This window comes from Cupressus sempervirens, chromosome 8, assembly GCF_028749045.1.
Source record: "Cupressus sempervirens isolate cs-2001-9-10 chromosome 8, ASM2874904v1, whole genome shotgun sequence".
Lineage (NCBI taxonomy): Eukaryota > Viridiplantae > Streptophyta > Pinopsida > Cupressales > Cupressaceae > Cupressus > Cupressus sempervirens.
In genome coordinates this window covers 671,254,757-671,266,422 of record NC_143125.1, presented here as the reverse complement: position 1 = coordinate 671,266,422, position 11,666 = coordinate 671,254,757, and positions in this window count along the sequence as shown.

Sequence of the window (11,666 nt, the reverse complement as noted above, 5' to 3'; positions counted from 1 at the left end):
TCTTCAGAGGTCCAAGATCAAGCCCTTTAATGGGCAAGGTTCTGGGTATGTAGCTGAGCAGTGGCTTATTGCCCTTGACAGGATTTTTGCTATGCAGGACTTTGATAGTAATGTCAAAGCGAGGTTTGCCATTACCAATCTAGAGTTATTTGGAGCCACCTGGTGGACTATTGAGGAGAAGAAGTTGGGCATTGACATGGGTAGTGTCACTTGGGAGATTTTCTTGGAGAGTTTTCATGAGCGATTCCTACCAGAGGAATGGAAGCAACATAGAGCAGATGAGTTCCATAACCTGAGACAGTTCACTATGACCGTTGTAGAGTATGAGCGCAAGTTCTATGAGCTCATGCCTTTTTCGGGATTCAGTGACAACCCAGCACAGTTGGCACAACATTTCATCCGAGGCTTGAACAACCGTTTTATTGGGGGTGTTAAGGTATTTGAGCCTAGGACCCTCAAGGATGCGGTACATCGAGCTATCCTAGTAGAGCAGAGTGTCAACTTTGGGCAAGGAGGATTTGTGGGAGCGCCTACTATAGTAGGATCTAAGGGCAACCACAATTTCGGTGGAATCAGGAAGCCTCCCTTCCCTAGGAGGAATCAGTATTCTCAGCAGCAGCCTCAGCAGCATAAGGGATTTTACCCTCAGACACAGAGTGGTGGCGGTGGATCCAACTCTAGGATCAATCACAATGCTCAACGTAATAGACAGAATCAGCAATCTCGGCCTGCACAGAGCAACCAGTCTTTTGCTAGCAGGGGTAGCCGCCAGCGGTCGAATGCACCACCTATAGGGAGAGGATCTGGCAGAGGCACGGGATGTTATTCGTGTGGACAGATTGGTCATATTGCAGCATACTACCCACAACGAGCATCTCAGTATTCAGGACCCAGGCCAGCAGCATCTGAGCCTACAGTCGAAAATACAGGTGGATCTCATAGAGTATTTGCAGCGGTGGATCACCGTCAGGCAGACCATCAGGGGACAGTAGTTGAGACTACAGGAGCTATCCGAGGTACACCTCTCTCTGTATTATTTGATTCAGGTGCTACAGATTCTTTCATTTCTCCATCTCTAGTTGATAAGTGTAAGCTGGAGTCGGTTAAGCAAGATCATGGTTGGCAAGTGGAACTAGCCTCAGGTGCTAAAGTTTCCACAGATTCTGAAGTTCATAAGTGTGGACTTAGCATAGGAGGGTTTGAGACTTCAGTCAATTTTTGAGTTATTCCTCTTGGCTCCTACGATGTGGTCTTAGGTATGGATTGGCTTGGCTCTCATAGGGCTAGTATTGACTGCAGAAAGAAGACCATTATGTGTCAGGATGACCAAGGGAAGGATGTTGAGATTGTGGGGATACCGAGGCCTATATCCCTACGGATGATCTCTGCTATGCAATTAAAGCGAAGCTTTCGTAAGGGATGTCAGGTATTTGCCGTTACGGTAAATGAGCTAGATGAGGAAGAATCTACGAGGAAGACCCTAGATCACCCTATTTTACAGGAGTATGCTGATGTCTTTCCGAGTGAGATTCCAGGCATGCCTCCGAAGAGAGACATTGATTTTAGCATCAAGCTCACTCCAGGAGCGGAACCTATCTCTAGAGCTCCTTACCGTATGACCACTCAAGAGCTAAGTGAGTTGTGTTTGCAGTTAGAGGAACTTTTGGCCAAGGGTAGTATTCGACCTAGTGTATCACCATGGGGAGCTACAGTGCTCTTCGTGAAGAAGAAGGATGGTTCTTTGCGCCTTTGCATTGATTACAGACAGCTGAATAAGGTGACAATAAAGAACAGGTATCCTTTACCAAGGATTGATGATTTATTTGATCAGATCAAGGGGGCTACAGTGTTCTCTAAGATTGATCTTAAGTCAGGATACCATCAACTTCACATCAAGGAGGCTGATATTCATAAGACCGCCTTTCAAACTCGCTACGGGCATTATGAGTTCACAGTGGTACCCTTTGGGCTGACGAACGCTCCATCAGTTTTCATGTGCTTAATGAATGGGGTGTTCCGTTCCTATCTTGATAGATTTGTTCTTGTGTTCCTCGATGATATTCTGATATATTCTAAGTCCCAAAAGGAACATGAGGAACATTTGAGTTTAGTTTTGCAGTGCTTGAGAGATAATCAACTTTATGCCAATGCGGCAAAGTGTGATTTCTTTCAATCAGAGATACAGTATTTGGGACACGTTATTTCAGGCGAAGGTATCTCTGTAGACCCTGCGAAGATCCAGGCAATAGTAGATTGGCCTGCACCCACTACTATGTCAGAAATTCGTAGTTTCATGGGTCTAGCTGGGTATTATCGCAGATTTGTTCAAAACTTCTCCAGAATAGCACACCCTATTACCTCCCTTCAGAGGAAAGGAAAGAAGTTTCTTTGGACAGAAAAGTGTGTAGAAGCATTTCAGAAACTCAAAGAGCTTCTGACCAGTGCACCGATCTTAGCAGTACCTGATCCAGAAGGTGATTTCATGGTGTGTACAGATGCTTCCCTTGAGGGTATTGGAGCAGTTCTAATGCAGAATGGTCGAGTGATTGCATATGAGTCACGCAAACTCAAGGATCATGAGTTGAATTATCCTACACATGACCTTGAGTTAGCAGCAGTAGTTCATGCCTTAGTGAGATGGAGACATTTCTTGTTGGGACACAGATTTGAACTACATAGCGATCATTGTAGTCTTCAGTACATATTCACGCAGCCTAATCTGAATGCTAGGCAAAGGCATTGGATGGAGTTTTTGTGCGAGTATGACTTTGAGGTAAAGTATATCCAGGGGAAGGAGAATGTTGTAGCTGATGCTTTGAGTCACAGGAAACATGTGATATCATCTATGACTCTTAGTGTCGATTTGAGGTGTCAGATACTTCAGGCACTCCCCACTGATTCATGGTATCTGGAGGTGTGCAGTGAAATCAATTCAGGGAGACCCTTGGAGGGTACGTTTTCAGGCTATGTCCTAGAGTCAGATGGCCTTTCAAGACTTTCAGGAAGGATCTATGTGCCACTACTGGATGAGCTTCGCATATTGATCCTATCAGAGGCCCATCGTGCACCTTACTCGGCACATCCAGGTGTCAAGAAGATGCATGCAGATTTGTGACGTTTATTCTATTGGTCCGAGATGAAGCGCGACATTGCTGATTTTGTGGCTAGATGTCTTGAGTGTCAGAGAGTCAAGGCAGAACACCAGCATCCGGTAGGACTTTTGCAACCGAATCTCGTTCCTTCGTGGAAGTGGGACATCATCTCTATGGATTTCATAGTAGGATTACCTATGACTTTTCGTCGTCATGATGCTATCATGGTCACCGTTGACCGGTTGACCAAGGTGGCACATTTTGCACCAATCAGGTCTTCCTACACTGCAGCTTCAGTAGCTAATGTCTTCATGCGTGACATTGTGAGACTACATGGTATTCCCCGAAAGATCATTTCTGATAGGGATCATGTTTTCACTTCCGCATTTTGGACATCACTACAGCATGATCTTGGAGCGCAGCTGAATTTCAGTTCAGCATATCACCCAGAGACAGATGGGCAGACGGAGAGAGTGAATCAGGTTCTCGAAGATATGTTAAGGATGTACGTGATGGATAGGCAAACTCATTGGGAGGACTATCTCTACCTAGTGGAGTTTGCTTACGACAACGGGTATCACAGTTCTATTGGCATGGCACCTTTCCAAGCCTTATATGGACGCCCTTGTCGTACACATTTGAGTTGGGATAGCCTTGAGGATCGCATCCTGTTGGGCCCAGAGATGCTTCGTGACATGGAGCAACAGGTGGCGCGTATCCGAGAGCACTTGACAACGGCACAGGATAGGCAAAAGAAGTATGTTGATGCTCATAGGTCAGATAAGCAGTTTGCTGTGGGAGAGAAGGTTTTCTTGAGAGTGCGTCCGCGGAAGAGTCCGATCCGTTATGGAAAGGGCTCGAAGCTAGCACCTCGCTTTGTGGGACCATTCGATATTCTTGAGAGGATTGGTCCAGTTGCCTATCGTCTTGCTTTACCGCCCAGCCTTGCTCGCATTCATGATGTTTTTCATGTTTCAGTACTTAGACAGTATATTCCTGATGTTGTACATATTCTTGATTGGAATGCATTGCAGGTAGAGGACGGGCAGCTGGCTTTGGAGCCAATACGTATTCTGGAGTAGCGGGAGTTGACCCTCAGGGGTCGAACCATAGAGCAGGTAAGGGTCCAATGGGACCCTACTGATGAATCTTCAGCTACATGGGAGGATGCATCTAGATTACGGGATTTATATCCCTATTTGTTTATAGGCTTCCAGGAGTAAGCCTAAGTCTAGGGGGGGTGGATGTAGTGCCTGCCCCTAGTTTACATTTTTCGAGCTACATTTATGATATGATTTCCAAACTCTTTTAGGCCAATTTATGTTTGATGAGTAGTATTATTATTTTAGAGATTATCAGAGGATGTTTACACTCAGTTTATTATATGATGAGATTACTTGGTACTCTATATTTCGTGCATGTATGATGATTATTCAATGTTTTTAGTTATCGATGATGATTAGTTAGATGGCTTATTATTTCATGTGCCTCTTATGGATACTTACCCCATACTACATGTGTATGGTGTGCGTGTTGTTTTATTTATGTATGGTGTTTCTGATATGGTTAAGGAAGGGAGTCGTAGTCACCTGCTAGTCGGGATCTACACGATGCACCACTTCCTGCCATTGCCTGTTTAGCTTAGAATATTGTGTTTGTACATGCGTGGATTTTATGCAGGTTGCAGGTACCGAGTATCGACTTTCCTGAATTGTCAGGATGAGCGTACCCTATCGCACTGTCTCAATGGTAAGAGAGGGGAGATAAACTCTTAAGTCCAAATCCTAAACCCTTTAGCCAATTGTCCTAATTGATAATTAGGACAAGTATCTGAGTTAAGTGCCCTCCGAATGCATCAAATGATGTAATTTCGTGATTATAACCCTTTTGTTTGATTTGGTATGTATTTTTCTATGATGAGTTTTCGTATATTGCTTTATGAGTCCTTGGTGTATTTTCTATTAATTAAGTCTAATTAAAAAAAAAAAAAAGATTAATTAATGATTTAATTTAATAAAGAATTATTATGATATCTTTATAATTAATTAATTAATTAATTAATTAAATAAAAGAATTAAAGTTAGAAATTAAAGTTCAAGATATATTTAGAACAGGATAATATTTATTTAATTTAATAATAATATATTTGTAGTTCATTTTTAAATAAATGCTAAATATTATTGTTATTTAAATTAATTAAATATGTTATCAATTAAGTTCTAAAATAAATTAAAAAGTTGAAAGATATTAATTTATTAAGAATTCTAGATCGCATGATCTAAACATGAGTTAAATATAAGAATTAAATTAAAAGATTAAATTATAAAAATTAATAACGTTATTTTAATTTCTTAAAAGTGCACATAAGATTTAAAGTAATAAATTAATTAAGAATTGAAGTCAAGTGAAATTTTAAATAAAGTTATTTAATAATTCAACTTAATGTGCATGAAAGTTGAATGCAAAAGAATAAGAAAAGATAATAAAAGTTAAATTGGAGTTAACTGAGTTGTGCAAAGAGTCTTCTCGGGTAAACGCACAATTAGTGCCCTGAATTGAGGAGAAATTGCTTATCACAACTTTGGGGGTTCATTTTTGAGAGAGACGTATTTTGGACTGGGAATTTAGGGGGAGACAAAGAATTTTGGAGAGACAACTTTTAGAAGCGAATTTCAGAGGAGCGGATTCTCGGGGTTTTCATTTTAGCATCAGAATCAGGTAGGGTCTTGTGCTTTGATCACTGGTTAAATTATGCAATTTGAGATTCCTGTTTTCTTCGTGAGTGTTTTAAAGAAAAATCAAGTCTCTGGGTTCCATTGCATGAATCTCTTGTTCTTTGGTTCTGTATCTACGATAGGGTGTTGTTAAATTATGAATAGTAGAAAAATAAATTTACTTAGGAACCCTCATCTTCTAGCTTAAAGAAGACACGATTGGATTGGGAAGGGTTCGAATTTTTTTTTATAGCCGGAGTAGTACTGGGATGGGTGACCTCCCGGGAAGTCTCGGTGTTGCACCCTTCTTTTAACAAAATTTTAAATTGATAATTTGGATAGTTGGCAATAGTTTCTCTATCAGAGTAATGTGGAGATCAAATTTAAAAATAAAAAAAAGATTAAAAAAAAAATAAAAATAATAATAAACTTTAAACTTAAAAAAAAAAAAATAATAATAAATAAATTTTTGGGAGGGGGCGGGAATACCCACACCCCCCCGTACCACTCCGGCAGCTCTGCCATCCCTGCCGCAGAGTACTGCGGCAGCGGCAGTACAGAGTACTGCCGACGGCTGCAGTCCTCTGTGGCAGGCCGCAGGCGGCCTTTAGGATTAAGCCGGCGGGCTTATAAAAAATACGCATTTTTTTTTAATAATTCGATTTTTTTTTAAAGGTTATTCATAAAAAGGTTTTATGAATATTTAAAATTTTTATTTATAAATTTTAATATGTTTTTATAATGTTTTAATAATAATCTTTATTAATATTTAATAATTAAATATTAATGCATTTCATATAGTCTTTTTTTGTAAGTATTAATTTATTAATAATTTTTGGGTAAATATTAATAAATTAGTAATTAATGAAGATATTAAAATAGGTAATTAGAACAATAATTATTGAGTAATTTAATTAAAATTAGTTTAATTAAGTTAATTAATAATGAATTTTATTTGACTAAATTATAAATTTGGATATTGATTTAATGAAAGTTATTATAGAAAAGGGTTAATCGTAAAGGGTAGTTGAGAAAACCTAGTTACTTGAATTTGACATTAAACTGAAACATAAACCTTACCTTAACTCAATAATATACTTTCAAATCCAATCTCCGAGACTTTGATGTTGTCCTTGTTCTTTGAGTGTTTTGGGGTTGTTCTAGTATTGACCAGTTTAGGTTGTTACCAGAGGCTCGAGGTTGTGAATGTGATGTCATGATGATTTGGTTTCGATCTTTCTTAACCTGACCATGGTAATGTGATGAAGTGCTCTATGACATGATTGTGTTTACTATTTGTTATTGCTTTCCAGTTTCCTTGTGTGAAGCTGAGATGTATGTATTTGAGATACCTGACTTAACCATTTTCAAGTCTCGATCAGTTATATTGATAACCATTTTTGAGTCTTGATCAGTTATACTTGGATTACTTTTCAGTCGCTTGAGAGGACTGAAGTGTTTGTTATGTTTTTGATGATGTCATGTTTTGACTTGACCATTTTGGAGTCTTCGATCAGTATTGTAATTTACTATTGGGATACTTTCTGGTTGCTCATTGGAGAACCATTGGATTTTGTGACTTATCATTGATGCCTTCAGTTACTGATAGAGAACTGTCGTGATCATATGATTACTATTTGATATTATCGGTTGCTCATGAAGAAATGATGTAATTTTGTGGCTTATCTGTTATGATATTTTTCAGTTGCTTGTATAGGACTGAGGTGATTTTATTATGATTCTTGATTTGTAATTTCATGAGCCTAGGGTAGGTTATCTATGTGTAGTGTCGGGAAGTGGCTTGCAATGGGGATCGGGGCCCTAAGAGGCTGCCTGGAGTAACCCATTGTAAGTTGATTTAATAAGTGAAAACATTTACACTAAATGGGAGAAAATGAACCTAACAAGATAATTGTATGTTCTCTCCCATGCCTTGAGTGCTAGTACAGACTAGGATGGGGTAGAGAGAACGCTTGGTTACGACCTTGCATTCCATAGTATGCCTCGTCAGTACGAGAGGATACTAATGGCCGCAGGGATCAGTAGGGACCCGGGATTCCTAAGGGATTGCTCGGGTAACTTCTACGTGACTTTTGCGATGACACTTTCCCGCTTGCATATTAGGTTTCCTACGTGTCTTGTGGTACCTCTGGGATTTAGATGTCGATCTTTTTAGGAACCCTTGAGTTAGCATACTTATAGGTTTTCCTGGACTTAGAGAGTATTTATGATTATAGGTTTTGTTATCCTATTTGGGACTTGAGACTATCTCCTCAGCACGGTGGGAGTGGACCATTTAGGTTCCACGCGGTCGGGTGGTAGTGCTTTTTACTCTTACCATTGAGATCCGTTCCGTGGTCACCGTGGTTGGAGATTTCGTGATTGGCATTTACCTACACTATGTTCTTGGATTAGTATGATGGATGGTTAGATTTTATGATAGATGTTTTATCATTATGGATGTATGGATGTATTATGTATGGTGAATAGTTTCATATATTTTTACTGTACTTTGTATCATGGATTTGAGGATGTTGTATCTTGATCTTTACATATGTATATTCTTTTAAGCCTTTCATACCCTGTGACATGTACAGTGGATGAATGAGCATTCCGAATTAATTTTCCAAGGAGCATTCGAAACAAATGTATATTATGGACATTGGAGTTTCTGATTATTCTTTTAGATGTATGTCGCCAATACAAGCAAACAACACAGGGATACAAGTATGAACAATAACACATATACAACATAACATATGCTAACATATGGAAGAGATAAGATACAAATAGAAGAATGATACAACATTTCAATTCCTTTATTACCTTATGTCGACAGAACAACATGGGTCGTCTAAATAAATCTTGACAAACATTAAGAATGAATAATACAGGGGAAGCATGTCACAATATGAAAACATACAAAAAGCTACCATTTTTAGAGTAATCACTTCAAGCATTTTTCCCTCCTCTCCTATCTTCGTTAGTAGTAATAAGAGAAGTTGTTAACTTGTAAGAGGAGCTATATCCAACATAGTATGAACAAGAGATAAATCTAAAGAAGGACCCTTGGGAGAGTCATTATACTCGGTAGTAGATGTAAGTGCAAGTTTCACAGAAAGTGTGTTAGGTAAATAAAGATCAAGATCAATAATCTCATGTTCATCATCATCTGAAGTATATTTGTCATCAAGATTAATAACAATAGAATCCAAAATAGGAATATTATATCTATCTATATCATTCTAGTATGATTAACTTCCTCTCCATACATGAGATGAGAAGCATTCATACGAGCTTTAGCACAAGCCTAATGGGCTCTTTCAATGGTCACGATCATGTTGACTACACTTAGTTTTACTAGAGATTTTTTGGAAAGAAGAGAATAAACAACCATAGGCTTCTTACCTTTTGATGAAGTAAGAGAAGGAACAACAAGAAGTTGAGAACTAGAAGGAGGAACGACACTAGAAGAAGGATCCATAGTAGAAGAGGGAACCACACTAAGAGGAACAATAGATGCAAGAAGTGGTTGACCATTAGAAATTGAAAAATTAGAAGACATAGGCATGAAAGGTGTAGAAAAAGACCACAAGTATCCTTAGGCATACTCAACTCAGAAATATTTCAATTTTAATGAGCTTGATAAGTGTAAAAAATATAATCTGAACAAGTAGGAGATGTAATAGGAATATAAGGCCAAAATAAATAAAGAGTAGCACAATGTCAAGGTCTAGAAGGATGATAGATGCTATGATTGATCATCTTAATCTCTCCATCATAATTTAATATATTAATGAATAGGGGAAACAATGGCTTGCATGACAGTCAACCAAGCTTCACTTGGAGTTGATTGGAAGTAGGAATAACAACAAAGGTACTATTTCCCATTTTACCAAAAAGATCAATAGGAAAAGAAATAGAACCTTGAGGAGGATACAAGAAACCATTAGAAGTTGGAATCCAGGTATTAGTTGAATCATATAAAATCATGATGTTTTTTTGTGAGGCCTCGCCCCGACCCTTTGTAGCCTTAGTTGTTACTTTATCATTTTGATACTCACAACTCGAGATGTCGAGACATTATCTGATGCTTAGAACATACTATATTATTTCATGTTGTGTGATGTTACTTTCATATATATTTGATGGTTGTCATTTAATGTTTTATGTATATGTATGTCAATGAATTAAGTAAAAGGTAGGATTAACATTTTGATTTAAGATATTTTAAATGGTTAAGAATTGAATAGGATGAGAGGAACCCTGATTTTTGTTATAGATGGATGTTTTAATTTATGTGATTCCTGATACGTATATATACATATGTACATGTGATTTTCGGGACTACTGACGTGTGCAATGAGTGTGCAGATATTTTAGCCGAGGAAATCGACGGAGGAATAGAACTGATCTCTATGTGTTAATTTTGGAAACCTTGTTGTTCGTAATTCAAGTATTTTAATTTGAGATGTATGTATGTATCTTTCCGTGTTCAGTAAATGTGAATGTCTCGTAATTATGTTCTGTTAGTGTCACTTGACACTTGTGAATTTGTGTATGCTCTTCAGCATGTCGATTAGGGTTAGCTGTGTACCCTTTGGACCTTAGTTGGTTTAACTGAGTGTCAGTTTGCTAATTTGATTGTTAATCAAGTTTTGTCACCCTAATCCAGATTAGTGCTTAATCTATTTTGTTAGAGTTGTTAGTTGGTCCTAATTATTTTCCTACTTTTGTTTGGCTCTAAACCTTTTTCTTAAGGCTTAAAACATGAAATTATTATACCCAAAGGGTATGGGTATGGGTTAGGGGTCTTTTCCAACCCCTAAGCCCCTTTTTTTGACTTTTGAGGCCACTCAAAAAGTCTCATTTTTCCTTTGTACGAAAATTGCAAGTGGTTATCTTGAGTCACCTCACCTCACCTCCACTCAGTGTTTAACCATAGTGTGGGTTGAGTTAGGAGTTTCTAGAATTGCTAGTGGGTGGAAGTAGTTATTGCTCCTTTTGGTGGTTGAGTTTGAGGCTTATTTGGAGGCCCTTCTTGGACTTGTGGAGGTTGTTACCCAATCTCTACATATAGAGAGGAGTTCTTGAAGATTGAAGCAAGGAAAGGGAAGCTCTACTCAAACTTATTCATTTGTCATTACCTCTTTGTGAAGGTAGGAATTGTCATCTCCCTTGTTAAGATTTCATTCTTATTTCATGCTTATGCTACCTTGTTGTTGTTTGAATGTTTGTATGTTTGTGGGTATGTTGGGAAGATTTGAAAACCATGTTATTTTGGATGATTTCTTTTCATGTTTATGTTTGAAATTTTGAGATTTTTCTTGCATGGGTGTTTTGGTATTACTCACCCTTGGAGAGGGTAGAAGTGACCAATTTTGGGAAAGGTCTATTTAGTCGGACTCCAATCAATGTAGAGTCTCTTCTCAGGATGAGAACAGGGAGAAAGGGCGGGGTGTTATGGGCCCCTACTTGTCAGCACAAACCTTGTATGATTATGGTATGTTGAAATGGAAGAACGAAAGTTCTTGGTTTATAGCCCCGATTGGGCATCTGTTTAGTGTTGTGCTTGACTTCTCCTAGTTGGAAGAATCCACCTTTCCCTAGTTTTGATTCATTGTGAATCCTTTTGTGAAAACCTTGTATGAATATGCATGTTTGAATTGTTTCTTGGACATGCTTGTTGTCACTTGATCAAATTCTGTTCCATCCATGGTTCTAGAAATGTGTTGCAGAAAATGTTATGAATCCCTTGATGAGGGTCATGAAGAAAATTCAATTATATTGTTGAAATTTGGGATTTATATCCTATGTAAATTGGTATTTCAAACTTTGTTAGATTGGCATCGAAGCTGGG